Source organism: Dromaius novaehollandiae, chromosome 2 (assembly GCF_036370855.1).
Source record: "Dromaius novaehollandiae isolate bDroNov1 chromosome 2, bDroNov1.hap1, whole genome shotgun sequence".
Classification (NCBI taxonomy): domain Eukaryota; kingdom Metazoa; phylum Chordata; class Aves; order Casuariiformes; family Dromaiidae; genus Dromaius; species Dromaius novaehollandiae.
Window position 1 is genome coordinate 113,001,289 of NC_088099.1, and position 16,615 is coordinate 113,017,903.

At 37.3% G+C, this 16,615-nt stretch overlaps 1 protein-coding gene across 10 annotated transcripts in view; it reads right to left on the reverse strand.

Moving 5' to 3' along the window:
• LDLRAD4 (low density lipoprotein receptor class A domain containing 4) overlaps positions 1–16,615 on the reverse strand; it is a 305,627-nt gene that overhangs the window by 238,520 nt on the left and 50,492 nt on the right. For 6 of the 10 annotated variants that reach the window (XM_026094306.2, XM_064507166.1, XM_064507165.1 and 3 more), the window contains one exon: positions 14,448–14,534. The exons of 1 other annotated variant lie outside the window; for it this stretch is intronic. The gene's annotated coding sequence lies outside the window, so the exon portion shown is untranslated. Of the gene's footprint in view, positions 1–7,076; positions 7,158–14,447; positions 14,535–16,615 lie in introns of those variants that run through there. 3 more of the 10 variants (XM_064507167.1, XM_064507160.1, XM_064507162.1) reach the window with 2 other exon arrangements.

Consider the following 16,615-nt stretch of genomic DNA (forward strand, 5'->3'; position numbering starts at 1 on the left):
AAATGGAAATGGAAGTGTTGATGCTTCCAAGACTGCTATGCAAAAATATGTAAGAGCTGACTTAGTAGCAGCAAAAATATCAAAGAGGTATGGGTGATGTTAAAAAACTTAGATGTGAATTAAATTTTCGAGATGTTAAGTGCAGGTTTCATTTTTGTAATCTTGCAGTAAACACCAGACCTCATACCAAATATAGAGGACAAGCTCCATAATGTGGTTGAACAGCATTTGTCTTCTGTAATCATGATGCCCTGTGCTTTTCAGATTTACATTAATTAAACTGGAAAAGGTCACATAACTGAAAATGTTCACAATTTGGGCAAGACTCAATAGCAAAATCTCTCCCATCTATCACTAATCTTTTATACACAATAACTGTCACTTTGACAGAGTATATCTGTCAGCTCACTCATGATTACATACAAGATACTTCAGTCTTTACCCTCTAAAAGAGTTCAGAAATGTTGGCTTGCAAAGCTCAATGAGACAGACCAACAAAAAAGAGGACGAAGAAGAGGACCCAGGAGTCTTGAGGTATTTTTTTCATCTGTGCAAGAAATAATTTCTCTGCAGTTTAAGAGCTCCTTCAGATTTAACTTAAGGACTTAAGGACAGTGCTGAAATGCTAGAAGAAAAACATTTATACTTTTACAGCTAGGAAGGAGAGGAGGAGACAGATGAAAGACCATGGTTCTAATCCCAACCCTTGAAAATTAGGCGCAGTGTGACCTTTGGCAGGACAGTTTTTATGCCTCTGTTTCCTCTCAGGTTATTCAATAACGTTGCTGCTCCACCAATTTTTGAAGACTGAAGATCCTCTATAGAAGCATACTCCTTCTTCACACTGTATCATGCCTTGAAAAATGGGACCAGAAAGTGTCTCCTACCTCTACTGATGCTAACACCAGCCAAATAAAAAGCCTTTAAAACACCTCTGTATTTACAGGAAATTGATGAGGGTTTGGTTTGTCTTTAGTGCAGTCAGAAATTGAAAGGATTTTGAGTCCTAGCCCCATGTTATGAGGGAAAAGTCATTCCTGTATCTGAATAATCCTCCAGACATAACCTGGCAAACTACCCCGTCTCTGAATTTCCTCTTCTCAAACTTTTCTTATTATAGGTGAACTTTTTCCCCAAATTCTGTTCCCTCTTACATGTTTCACAGGTGATTTAAAAGAAATAAAAAGGATGAGGAGAAAAGGGCCCCTATCCTTCACATCACAGTGGACTGCATGGGAAAGTCTGCATTGCAGCACAATGCAATCAAACCCTTGGGCCCTTCAAAGGATACAGTATTGCTTTCCTATCACTGGAGGAGGTGAGAACTAAAAAAATAAAATAAAATAAAATAAAAAATCACACAATCTAACCACTGAGAACAGTGTGCTTACGAGTAAGTGTTCAATCAGCAAAGACACTAACAGAGAAGATGAAAACAAAATGCTTTCAGAACCTTTCACGATCTATTTCTGGATAAAGTTCTTAGCTTCACACGGTTTTCCGCTACTTTGAACTGTACCTTAATGTAGCCAGCTCTCTAAATGGTATTTAATATATCAAAGAAAAACTACAGAAGGTATCAGAAAAAAATAAAACATATGAATCAAAGCACATGCCTTGTTTCCATTCAGCCTCAGACCTAGGAAGCATTCCACAAAGAAACAAAGCTATTTGAAGGACTCCTGTCATTTCCACGATGTAAAGGAGGACAACACCATCTAGCATCCCACATACAGTACAGACCACTCAATGGAAACCATACCAGCAAGTGGAGAAACTAACGGACATACCTCGGCATACAGCAGCATACCCCCCCCCCAACATTTCCAAAACAGACTGACAGACAGTGGTTATCTCTCTTTCTCTTTCAGGATGTACTAGGGCACTAAAGATTGCAAAGCCTAATAAAAGCCTAAAAAGCATATATGAGCCAAAGGAATCTTCAGTCTAAAGACAACTGTTACGAAATGAGCTTCATAACTGGAAGTTATGAGGAAGCTGGGCAAATTCAGGGTTTGGCCATCTTTAGAAAAGACAGCATAAGCCCTCCTGTGGGAAAGCTTCTCCATAGTAACTAAAACAGCAATCTAAGCATTGACTGTTCTCTCTCTCTCTGTCAAAAATAACCTCAACGTGCAAACAGAGTACAAAAGCTTCTCAAAAGCAGATTTCAGTGACCCAAAAAGAGAAGAAGGGGCTCCACTAAGCACACGACTTCACTGCCTCTGATCTATTCTGCCAGTAAAGGAATGACAGACAGAAATATAAAAAGATTAAATAGCTGTTTAATACACATGCCAAACAACATTATTATGACAATTAATACATCGATGATAGTACTTCTCCAGCAAAAGGCAGGATCAATACCTGCATGATTTTTCCAGCAGCATGTCTTCAAGAAATTGCCCTCTTATTTTAACAGCAAGGTAGACGGCAGTTTATAACATTTAAGGGAAACTATACGGTAGCTCATAAAATGTAATGTGTGAATGGACTGTGCTTAATGAAACACACAAAGACCTCCAACATTTTATCTGCTATTCCATGAAAACTTTCAATGTGGGCAGAATTTTACTTCAAAAAGATCTGAGGGGAAAAGAAGATACAGATCATTTAATATTTAGGTATAGTTAGTCTTACTGAGTTTAACATTCTAATTTCTAAAAATCGCAGTAGAAAACATTCTCAGCTGACCCTCTGCATTACAGTTAGGGACCAGAGCACTGTCCATCACTAAAGTTATTTATGACTCTGCTAAGCTGAGTTTATGCCTGAAGCTCAAATTTTACATTATTTTAATTTCAGCTAAATTAGCATGGGTGTTTCCATGAACGGGACAAAGAAAAATATGTTGTTTGGCCCCTGTTAAAAACATGGACGTTTCAAAGAAAAGTTTTCAGAGACTGATGCTTTCAAGAACAGGTCTGCAGCAGTTTTGGATAAGGAAAGAATCTTCTGTGACCCTCAGGATAATTTCTGAATTTGGCTAACATATCTTTGAAAACCCATAGATTGCTCCTGTTCTTTGAAACATAGCTAGAGTTTTGCAGCCTCAGTCTCCAAAGGGTCTGCTGTGAGGGAACATGCCCCAGGCTTTCAGAGCTGTCACTGCTGGCAAGTTTGAGCTACACTGTCCCACATAGGTATGAAACCATCCCACCCCCCAGCATGTCCCAGCCCTTTGCAAACAGCCCCAGCAGAACACTTCCAGCCCAGGCACAGTGGAGCTCAGAAGACCTTCGCTGTGCAGGACGAGGAGGCACAAAAGTAAAGGGGATGGCACCACTGCCCATGTTTACAGTATAAGGGGAAACCTCATTGTATCTGTCTAAAGGCAGTTTCTAATGATTCCACTTGCTTAAAGAAAACAAAAAGACTGCAGGACCCAGAGTATTATGGCAAAGATTTTACCTTCGCGTTGTAAAACATTATGCATATTTAACAACCACTAAAACATCACCACGCAGTCCCCTCCTCCCTGCTCCCTGACAAAGTACCAATGACGAAACAGGCACCACCACAGAGGGCAAAGTAGTCAAAGGACAAAAGCAGAAATCCCAGCTGGCGGTTCCTCCTCTAATCATCAGAACATAGTCTCATTAGAGAGAGTTGCTAATGGACTAGAGACATTAGAGGCATTAGTAAAGCATATGTCTAATAAGAGGAAGAAGAGGGGAAGATAGGGATTGTGGAGTGTTGCTAACACTGGAATGTCCAAAATTCTAGTTAAAAAATAATTCCAAGATTTTGAAGTGTAGGAAGATAGGAAAAGTTCCATACACTTTATCATGATGCTATGCTTTAGTGCATGTCTGTCTAGAGTAATCATATTGTGCTTTGCAGGTTTTCTTGGGATTCACAGCATATGAAAAACACTATACATATGCCAATTATCAAACCACCACTGGAATAAAAGGCACAGACACTATTATTCACATTGAGCCATCATCAAGAAGACTAGACAATAACTAGGGCAGTAGGAAGAGAGTAAGCTCATTGTAACTCCAACTTTTCTTTTGCCTGTCTTTCTTGTATGGAGTTGATGCGTATGAAACACGTTCCTATCGTTTTCCCTCTAATAAAAAACATGTAGTATTACAGTAAATCACAGGAACCAAGGGAATATGGGCTAGAACACTGCCATAAAGCTGTCAGCAGGTAAGTCACATGGTTTCTTTCTGCTTAATATTCTGTATGTTATAGGAACTTTCTCCAGTAACACATAGCTGAGATTGCTATATTTCTATTATGACTTCCTACTAAATTAGCATAGGAAAATATTAAGATTTTCCTGAGGGCATTAAAGAAAAGATATTCAGAATTGAAAGTGAAAAACCTGAATATCTGATACTGGAAAAGGATCAGTTTAAGCCTAAATGTTTTTAATACTGTGGTTTCATAATATAAACCATATTCAGAGTGCAAGGAGTATTAAATAGCTCTTAATTCATGAAACTCACTTAAAGACAACATCATAAATTAGATGATACCCTGAACAATCAGGCATTTTCATCTAAAATGTCTGCAAAAAATATGAAGAGAAACTGCTTCCATTTTACTGTGAAGTTTAAAAATTGTCTATATTTTTCCCAGGTTTACTAAACACAGTCTTGAAACAACTACCCAGTCTTCAAGGAATCACACTACACTAAACTTTCCTGCAACTTTTCTCCTCTTTCAAGTAATTTTTCTACTGATTCCATTTAGAAGCTTGCTCATTGCAACCTTCAGGGAAAAAGAGCCAAAAAAGCAACATGATGCAGCATAAAAATCATGTGCAAAATAATTAAACTGCATAAAATTGTCAATACATCCATTCTGAAAAATATTCTTCCTCATATCAAATATCTGCAAAATAAAATCTTTATGAATTTTTCTTGAAAATCCCAGCTCTTTTCTGGCATTATAAAACTTGAAGTAATTAAATGTCACAATAGTTCATCTTTGTGAGACTGGTCTCACTTTCAGGATGTTAGGTGTGTGGAAATCGCTCCTTTTTTGTTATTTTTCCTTTCTAAACATATGCTTTGATCCCCTTGGCCTTGCTGGTAGAGCAGTCGCCTCACAGAGTCTCCTTTGAAGCCTTCCGGCAGTGCCAAGAAAGAAGCAGGCTGTAGCAGGAGGCTCAGTATTTTCTGGTTATACAACAGATTAGATCATTATCAACAAAACTGGATGGCTCCAGCAGAGACAGAAACGAGGAATTAGCAAGATTTTCTTTACTTTTTAACATAAGGATTGTTGCTTGGTCAGTTTGAAAGGAGGTGAAAGTTACCTAGAAGTAAGAGCTGGTCCATCAGAGAGGTTACTCTTCAGCCAAAAGCCCTAAAATAAATATTACTAGCCTTAAAATAAATATTACTGTTACATTTATCATTCACTTCTGTGGAAAGCAAAGTTTTCTCATTCATTATGTACTTGGAAGGAAAAATTTGCCTCAAATTGATGCCCATAATTTAAGAAGCCTGGTTCACCCATGTAAGCACCATGAAGAGCAGGTTCCCCACAGCTGAATGACCACATGTCAACACTGATGCAGGAGAACAGCCTGAGTTCTCACATACCAGCAGAGAGAATCTGTGGATTTTAATTACGGTACATTTATTTGCCCATAATATATGCATGCAGATATCCTACATACCTGCCACATTTCTCTCTTTTCTAGTTGCTCCAACAACTTATGCATCACAAATTGTATAAACTGGCTTTTTAAAGGTGCTTTAATTTATTAAAGGATAAAGTATCTACTAATTGGTCACTGAGTGAAGACATGGATGTTGAGTCTTCTTCACACATGGCAGAAAAAGATATATTTTAACCTCTTGAAAAAATATGTTGTATAGCTCCATCACTGTACAACTGACACATCCATTTGTGTTTTCCTTGCACATAATTGGCAAAGGAGTGTTACACTGCATGAAGCAAATCCCCTGAGTCAAGTTCTAACAATAAGTGTATAGTTAGAAGAAGAGAATATATAATATTGAACAGATGAAAGTATTTACTGCTTATATGAAAAATTTCAATCTTCAGGGCTAATGAATGTATGTAAATAAAAACATGTTAAGGTTTTGAAAGGCCTAGCTAAAAGCTTTTAGTTTCTACAAAAGACTAAAGGGAATTTAGATCTTGGACACAAGAACAAAGTAAGTAGGAAACAGTTTATATAGAAAAGGTTACTCTTAAGAAAGTAATAAGAGAAACTATTCTTGTAATGCTTTAATGTGTCAAGTTCAAGATGATTATAAACTAGGTACTTGTAAAGCACTGCTGAAGTTGGGCTTTGTTTTTCAAGTTACCACAAAGTCAGCACTGGACAATTTTATGTATCTGGTTATATTAGAAGATAAATATAACATTAAATAACATTACAATAAAATAAAGATTACTAAGTGTAGCACAATTTACATGACCAGTGTAATTTGTTTACATATGCATATTATCAATAGATAGTAAGCAGTTTAAAGAAAACCAAAAAATCAAAAAAAATCCATGTTTGGGGGGTTATTTACGGGAGTAGTTTTCCAGATATGAGATTTTCACTATCTTATACATCTGGAAACTATTAAGACAACGGAACTTTAAAATGATAATAAGCTCTTAGGACTCACTTGTTAGCATCCTTGTTTGACACTAACAATATCATCAGTCTGCATCTTACTGTTTCTCTTGTGCAATCATACAATATTTCGTGTGCTGCTTTAGAAGCTCAAACCTAAATGAAAACAGGTGTTCAGCTGGGCTGCCTTCATCTCTATCTTTATTCAACAGTCAATAATAATTAACAAGCACACATGAAAAAATAACTGGCATTTCCCCCAAATCATGCCAGAAGAAAAAATCACTGATGAGTCAAGCCAGTCTGTAAGTGGAACACTGAAAGTATGATTCATTGCTTCAGGTTTCATTCTAGAGAGATAAAAAGCTCCATCAATAACACAAGATGGAAGATTGTCTTAAAGTCTCATTTTAATTACAAAACTCTAAAATGTAACATAAATTAACTATGTATTTTCAGAGCTGAGTGTTTCTCTTATGTGCACTCAGACTAATGTTTCAAAACCATGACCAGTTACCTTCAGCAACTCCTGCAGGCAGTGAAATCTTGCTGATTAGTTAGCATGTCTGACCACATTCCCAGGCTGTCTTCTCAATAGCTGCAGAGTGCAAGGTTTCATGTCAACCACACGGGAAGAGGCAATGAGAACATTCTGACTGAAATCTCAATCAAAGGCTCATTGAGTGGTAACTGAGTCATTTCTAGTCTCTTAGATAACACAAATTTATAAAAGCATCTGAAATTTAGTAAAATAGCTGAATTTGTGGTTTTTTAAAAGTAATATTCAGGTAAAACTAAACTACAATGCTAAAGAAATCTCAGGCAAATAAGCCCACTGCTCCTCTCACACAAGAGTTCAGACACTCAACACCATGCCAAAAATGACCTCCGTGGACAAGCTTTTATAGCAAACTGGGTTTTCAATTGCATTTCCTTTCCTCTCTCCTTCAAATTTATCTCATTCCTTTCTTTCTAACCCACATCCAAAACAGAAACACTGTGAAGCAATTATAGCTTAAGCCCAAAGGTTGTTTATCACAAGTTTATTTTTAATATTTAAAGTATAGCAGAAAAAACATGAAAGTCTAAATGAAACTAAAAAGAAGCAAAAACTAAATACTTAGAGGCCTTTTTTTCATTAAAGAGATAATAAAATGGTGAAAACAATTGTCTTTAAGAAATCCAACCACTTAAAAATCTGTGCTGTTCAGTCACATCCTTCAAGTTCACCGTTGAAAGAAAGGCAAAGTAATGTTCATTTTCCTATATTGCAATCACAGAGCAAATGACATCTCTGACACTGGAAACAGAGATTGGCAAAATACTTTATTTCTCTTTAATGGGGTTATAAAACAAGGTAAAGAATTATTAAAAAAAATTAAATAGTCATGCAGCTATACGCTGCAATTTAATCATACATCATACTTGTACTGCAGAGAACATGCAACAAAATTAAACTTTTTCAATTGAGTTATATTTAAAATGTGTGTTGCATCTCCGATATTTTTATTTCACAGGCCTTTAAAGCAAGATTATCAAGCACTCCTGTAGGTGAGATATGAAGACACAACAAACAAGCATGGCCTTGGGTTCTACTTCAGTATTTGGCATTTCTTCTTTAAAATCTTAAAATCATCAAAACATGTAGCAATAACATGGACACTACTGAATGCACATGCTTTGGTGGAAGGTGATGAAAATTACTTAAATGTGTGCCTTTTGTTTTATTTACATTTAAATGTTTGCTCATTTACATTCGTCTCAGGAGTAATATATTACCAGTGTCACTGCTAGGAATAAGAAAGTGACATACCAAAAATGATTGTTTATTAATAAATGCTTCACTCATTCTACAAAGTTAATCTTCACATGCACTCGTAAGACAGAAAATTATTAAGTAATATTTCCCATGTGGAAATTGAAACTAATGTTATAGACCGTCCAAGTCCATGCAATGATTCAAATGTCACAGACAGAATTAACAAACCATAAGAAATCCTGTCTCCCAATCCTATACACTCATCACTGAATTTTGCCTGTCTGATACGAAAAAAGAACTATCAGGATGATGCTGTCTTGTCATAACTGAAATACAAAATAAGCATTTGTTAAAAGTCATTAGAAGTTTAAAAATAATCTTGCCAATAAAAAGAGAAACAGAAAAAAATGAGCTATACTAATTGGGCCCCTTTCATATTCCAAGGAGGCAAGGCACAGTTATTGTCTCCTCAAGCTAACCCAAATAAAGGCTTGTAACAAGTATCTTTTATAAAGAACTGGAGAATGTTTTCTCTTTCTAAATTTATTGACTTCTCTTCACATGGCTGCCTCGTTCCCAGCTACCCTCTATGCTTGAATGTAAACTAAATGCTAAGAAGGGATCTTACCACTATCCCCAAACCAAGAAAGATAAACACCAAATGTTCCCAGAGGAGATGTACTGTTGCGCAACACAAATTTACTGCTCATTTCCCCATGCTATTTCTAATAAAACGAATACAGCATTGGATCTGTGAAACTCTAGGCACTCCTACTTTTTTCAGTGAGATAGCAATGGTTGTCTTCAGAGAGGGAAGTGTCTCGTCGTACTCTCAAACTGCAGAAACATTAAAAGGGTAGAATTGTATCCGTACGTTAAAATGCCTATTTCCAGTACATCTGAACGAGCACGGTAAATGTTTCAAAGCTGACCAGGAGACTGACTCAGCTCCCTTTTAAACTAATAAGAATTGTATGAATAAATCCCCTAAAAAACTTTCCCATCTCAACTTATGAGTTTAAAAAATTAGGCTGCAAATCTGGCAAGACTTCAGCAGCTCAGGATTCTGACTGCTCCAAAAATAAAATAAGAGCTACCTTCATCGCGTGCAGCAGAGCATTTCTGCTATCAACCAGAACCCAAGAGGCAAGAACTTGAGAAACAGTGAAAGTCTAATCAATTTTTAAAAACTGTTTAGGAGCTCTACACAGAGATTTGAATCAGTTCTGGTGTTTGTGCAGACTTCTTCGATCTCACCTGTCACGCCATTTGCTCGGGCTGAAGGTACTGATTAGGAAATCCTCAGTGTGTGCATCACTGGCAGCCCACTGCAGGAATGTCATTAAAAATGTTCCCAAACCAACTTCTGTAGTAGTTCTAAGTAGTTCTCTCCTGTTCTCAAGATCCTTAAGATTAAAGAAAATGAATGGCTTGAATTTTGATGAGTATAGCTAGTGCAACTCTTCTGCATTACCGCACCCAAGAACACTCAATTGCTCATTTCTTAGCTGATCTAAGATCAATCACTGAACTTCTACTAGTGTAGTTGTTTCTTCGTATCAGTGATACTGTTTTCCACCATCTCTCTCTCAAATAACTAGAAGACAACTTCCATCACCGCAACTGCTACAAGCCTGTATACCACAGCACAGGCACAGAACACTGCTCATTTCCACCACGAATTTCCAGCTTAAAGACAAGCGGAGTTTAGAGATGAGCCTTCACAAAGTTTGAAGGGAGCTATCACAGCGTATGCTTCCATAAGAGCTGTGCCAATAAAAATGCTATTAAAAGCAAAGGAATGGGGGCTGAAGTAGGGATAGAATCAGGTAGGCTATGAAAGCCATAAAAGCAACAAGCAAATGTCAGTCCAAAACATACACCATCACACTTGCAACAAAACACTTGCACCTTGTCACATCTTCCTCAATAAAAATCCTTCTTATAATCTTGGAAGCGAGATTAAACAGAAAATACTGGATGAACCTTTCTTAAAGTGCTTCAAATGACTTGACTTCTCAATGCCCATCATTTTGTGAGGATTTCCACTGAGCTCAACGGGAATTGTGAACCCTGTGCAAGTGTTTACAAGATCAAGACGTGATTGCTGAGCCATTACTTTACTTACAGGAATCATGCCAAAGCCAAAGCCAAAGCCAAAGACAGGAGAGCACTGTTTAATACAGTAACACATTTTCAAAATGAATCAAATGCATAACTGTATAGCAATCAGTTTTAAGCAATGAAATCTTGCACTTAACTGAATTTCAAAGGTCACCAAAGTTCAGCTCTAGCCCTTGAGCTGATCATCTAGATTTATTGCCTTTCTAGCAGTCAGTAGTGAGGGACACTTCAAGATCAGTATTACAGAGCTCAAGATCTAAATGCTTCTTACAAAAGTGAATACTTTCAGAACAAAAATATGTATATTATAGATGATAATACAAGTAAGCAAAATAACGGGGAAGTCCAAGCTTTTCTGTTCTAAATATAACATTTTCCCATAAAGAGATACATAAGTTCACTCACAGGTGAGAAAGGGGAAGGAAAGGGGAGATCTCTCTCACCATACAGCCAGTCCAGTGTGAACAGAATGAGATTCAGGAATCTCTGTCTGCACTCTGAAACAGATGCTCTTGCCTGGGGAAACTCACATTCCTTCTCCAGTCACAGCAGTCGAAACCATTATTAGCTTATAAACAAAAAATTATTTGGGGCATATGAATGTCTACAACATTTTTAAAGGGGATAAAAAGACTGTATGTCCTCCATCTTTTAAGTTTTTGCATTTTTGCTTTAAAAAGCAGTTCCTTAAACTTTTCCATAATGCTTCTTACTATTTACATCTACATTTTATCTTCCATCTTCCATCAGTTTCAATAGAGCAGTATTTGATACAGCTTTCCCGAAAAGCAAACCGGGCACACAGACTGTATATATAGCATTCTAAAACACATATTGTTTCAGTGTTTCATCATTTTGGCAATGCTTTACTATATCTTTATTTATGAACATTGCTGTCATTCTGGACAATCCCCTATCAGAAAAGAAAAAAACACCAAGAACTTCTAGGCAAAAACTTCCTCGAGGCTCTCTGGAGAACAGGACAACCTATTGCTTTGTGGAACAGACTCCAAGCCACTGAAGGAAGTGCAAGCTAGATGGGAAGAGTTAAAGCAAGCTGCTAATATTCAGCAGCATTGCAAGCTATTCCAGACTACGGTTACTATAACCTACACTGGGTGTCCTCTGCATAAGCACCAGTGTGACTTTGTGGACTGCTGAGACTCAGTCTGTTGCAACTGGCATAAGTTGCCACAGGCGAGTAATCACAAGAAACTGACCTTGGCAAAAGCACATTTTACACTTCACTGCTGTTCAACTGTGTTAAACTAAAGAGAGAGCAAGTGAGCATAAGCGGAAGGGGGCAGGGAAAAAGAACAAAGGGGGATAGCCAGAAAGCATAAAAGTGATCGCAGCTATTTTCAGCTTTACCTGAATTTAAGATTCTGAGAGAGGGACACCACCTATACTGAACATCACTACTACCTACACACGGTTACAAGAAAATCCACATGGTATTGTTATTAAATCAGTGGAGTTTCGGGTGTTCTTTTGGGGGGGTGATGGGACAGAGGGAGGAAGGAGGAAAGGGGTTTAAGTATTGGAATTAGTAGAATTAAGAATTCGGAATCAGTATCTCAAAAAAGATCTCCCAACAAGGGAAAAAAGAGAAGTATTGAAGACAACTAGAACTTTCCCATACTGTCCTACCACCAGTCTACTGACCAAGTGACGCTTTTTAAATTGTTTCTTCCCCCTGTCTGGCCACACCTATTGAGTGTGTGTCTTGGAATCAGCAGCAACAGATAAAGACCAGATTTATTCCTTGAGGTGTGCAACAAGATACTTTAGTCCCATTTTTAAAGTTTCAGCTCAACAATAACTTCAGAGGCATCAATTAGCATGAACTAGTATGGTAGAATTTCCCTCCACCGTACATATAGTTGTGCTCTGTCCTAACCATCTTCTAATTTTCCTTTGGTTTGGCTCAGCTGCCTCCCTGTCAGTCTCTTTCCCAGTTTCTGCATTCAACTTCTTTGGTATTGATTACCACATCTCCAAAGAAACAGGACCTGGCAGAGCAAGATGCCACAGGCTCCTATGATTAGTGCTAACCCACATCCTGCCCAGATTTCACAGCAAGTTTAACAAGAAAATCTAACCTTGGGAGTATTCTGGGTTTCAAGGACATTTGGTGGTTGAAGCAAAACATGCACAAGCTTTGTGAGAGTTCCAAAAAAACCCAATCACTCTCTGCTTAGGAAGTGCACAAGTACACAAGTCTAGACAGAATAAAATAAGGCTACATGCATTTCCTATCTCAGTTTTCTTACCACTCATGAGAGTCAGTGATCTAAAGATCAGAGCCCTCTTAAAAAAAATGCTTAGTACATGCAACTTCTCTTCCAAAACCTAAAGGCTGCTTCTCTCCTGCACAGTTTCTCCATTGCTCATCTGGTTGCATAACTCAATAATCCTGCTATAAAAGCAAGTCCTCTCAAATGTCCTATTTTTTTTTCTCTCTCTGTGTCTTCAAAGTCTCCATTCCCCTATTCCAACTCCTCTTCCTCCTTTTCAGGCCTCCAAATATAAGTCCTACAATTACGCTGAAGAAAAGTGGCTTTATTTGGACACATCCACATTATTACCTCAAACTGTTCCCATCTGAATGAGAGCCATCATGGTTTAATGACCTCCACTGTCACTGACCAGGGAGATACAAGACTCAGCCCCAACAGCAGATGGCTGATTCACAGACACTGACGTTTAGTATTTAACAGTGTTACGATGGCACCGAGCTTATAAATTATAAAAACATCGATTCCATGAAGCGTAACTCAAAATTTCAAGGGACTCAAGTATTTCTGAGTCTGAACTTTAGATGTGAGTCAGAAAGGTGTCAGCTGTGGATCTGCAGAATTGTAATCATCTCACCAGATTGTAGCTCTCTTTCTCACAAATAAATGATGCTTAGAAGGCCCAGAGGCATACTTCGTGACAATAAGCCAGGAGTCTGTCATAGGGGGCTGGATGGGCTACCAAACGCTCATTCCTTCTGTGCAGTATGTAAGAAATTTGCGTAGGGGCTAGGCAGAGAGTAATCTGAAACTTGTCGTATTTTGCTGATGTTACACTTGGGCACAAATTTAATTGTTAAAATTTGTATTGACTAAGTTCTGTAATAATTAGTTAAAGTAGATGAAAAAAGAAATCAGAACGACTGCACTAGTTCTGCAGCAATTACTGTAGGCCTTCAGGTTCAGCTATGATATGGTACATCACCATTTCCCACAATGGAGTGCAGCAAAAAAAGGAAAAGGGTGACAATAAGTACTTAAAAGGCACTCACATCCTCAGAAAGACTAAATGTTTTTTTTTACTAAGTCCTAAACATGGATGACTTTATATTACACAAGAGTACTCTCAGCTCAAAGTAGGAATTTGATAGCATTTCTTCAGTGCATATCCTAAACATCATGTTACTGAATTAGTTTCTCTCTGCAGCTGTCTTTCAATCTCTCACATTGCACCATGCTTTAAAATAATGTGCTGTTCGACGGCAAACGAGGCATCTGACCTGACAGGTCAGTGGCCAGAACCTCATTTTCAAGTCTTTTCTCTGACCAGGCAAAACAGAAATATTAACTGGGCCTTCCACACCCAGGCAAATAACTATCCAAGTGTTGGCTACTCTGGGCATCTCACTTCTTTTCCCTTCCTTCCCCAACTCTTTAACATGAGAGAATTCCTTGAAACCAATATATATTTGCACAGAAAAATATCAGAGATGACACATCAAAATCTTCCCACATCTAAAAGTTACTACTAAGATTTAGCTATACTTATGTATACAAGTATATATCTATACACACACATTGACACAGACAGACATATTATTGCTATAAAATGTGTATCAATAAGATCATGATGCTGTGGTTAAAAGGTTATTGGCATGATATTAATTCGACTGAAGTATACCTATAATGGCACAAGATTAATTTACTTGAATTATATTTAAATTTCTAGAAAAGTTTCAGAAAAAAAAAGCCCGTCTAGTCTACTCACCCAATACAACATAACTGATATCCTTGAAGCCCAGAGAGTCAGGAGATGCTTCTTTTCCTTCTGGCTGTGAATACAGTGGGTGATCTACTAGAAGAAGAAGAAGAATGTTTGGCACACAATCCTTGGTGTTCTCAGTGGATCAGTATTTTCAAAATCCTTACAAAACACGGCACTGAATCTAGAAAATCAATTGCTACACATTTCCAGAAAGCTTTCAGAGCTGATGCACTCTTTTCTAGGCATCTGAACAAGCCACACCGCAGATTCATTTTCCCATTTGAAACACTATACGCCTCTCTCAACTGTCTTAAACACAAAGATATTAAAGTGAAAGGCCTGCAGTTCTTCTGTCTGTTTTTTAAAACTAAAACATACAGTTTGCATTTTCTGCTATAAATTTTAATTTTGCATCATGGAATTTGAAATTTTTTGTTTGGATTTACATTTCTTTAAGATTACTCTTCTGAGAAAGGTTACAGTTTCTGGGTTAACACACTTCACAAAACCAATAGCAAACGTTGAAACATAAGTAAAACTATGAAAAACATAAAATATCCTTTCTCCTACTAGATGCTTCAATTAATGAACAGCTACAGCTGTAGAAGTTAAAGGTAAGTTTTCATCTGCTTTGATGAATACACATTTTTCAGTCGAGAAGATGCTGCGGAAAGTTAAGTGACCTTTATTTTCTGCAGTATTCTGCTAACTCTAGGATGTCATTTTTCCACAGAACTTCACTTTTTTCCTGCTAGCATATTGAATATGTAATTTTGCGATACTTATGATGTATATTATCAGCTCAATCCTTCTAGCTCTTTTCAGTAATAGCAAACAAACTCACAAAAGCTTTGCCTCAGATTTCGCAGGCATGTGTGTGCCTCTCTCTCAGTAGCCAGGCCACCTTGCCAATATGTAGGATTAAACTTTTTCCAAGGTTGAATAAGCCACCATCTGTCTATCTTGTGTGGTGCTGTGCGCCATCCGGGAGAGTTGTCCCTTAGAGCATGTTTCTACCATATGTCACTCCTGAGTGATCAGTTATGCCAAGACATTTGGGAAAAAATGACTAAGTCTAGCTGGAAAACCCTCTTAGAATTCCAGAAGAGGTTTGCCAAGGCTCTATTTGCAAATAACTTTGTATCCATCAATTTTTGCATATATTGTATGCAATGATGGATAAACTTTTCCCAAATCCAACAAAACAATTATTTGGATGCTGTAACCACATTTTACTGTCCAGAGCTCCTGCACTTTTAATAAGCTAAGAGGCTCAGGTATAATACACCTTCTAGGAAAAACACAGTGAACTGTTACCGAAGAATTGTAATTTTTACCATAACTAAGTTGAGAAGAAAGGAAAAAAAACAGATGCAAACACTATATTTCAAGAAAGACTTTACTTATTATTTTAAAGTCACAATAAATAAGCCACTTCCTTGAAAATACTCAACAAAAAATATTTAAGCAACTGAAATCAAGGCTTTTTTGTAAAACATAACTGATCTAAACTGCCTGCTGGCATGCAGAATGGTCACCTAAACTTTATTTTAAACCACTGATACAGCATAGTTCATGCAATTAGAATTTGTCTCATAAAGAATACTATTCTATCATATTTTAGGTTTAAAGAACCATTTTATGATCCAGTTCCTCATATTTTTAAATTAAAATTCAAGCCAGCATTGTTCTTAGGGCTAGCTCAAGGCTGCTCATTTTCTACTTCAAGGGCACTTGGATCTGCAGCAATTAATACCAACAGAGAATCTACCAGATCTGCTACTTAATGCTGAGGAAGAAGTTCTTGAGAACATTAAAAGAAGTAAGTGATGATTGCAACCTATCTGAGTAAGTTTAACATGGGAAGGAAATCTGCTCCTAAGTGCAATGTCATAAATATTAAATATCAGAAGACAAATTATGGGAATTCTTATATTTAGTGAAAAAAATGAGATGAGGAACAGTAATAAAATCTGCCAGAAAACACTCATAGAAGTCTGAGGGTCCTTTCTTTGTGTTTTATTTTCAAGAGTTTGGACCATTATTGAAAAAAGGTAAAGATGTGAAACAAGAACTAATGGAGGCCAGTTCAGATCAGTAAAACAAAGGGAAACATAAAGGGGAAAAGGTTCATGTTAGATGAAGAAGACGTCAGTATTTTACAATACTGA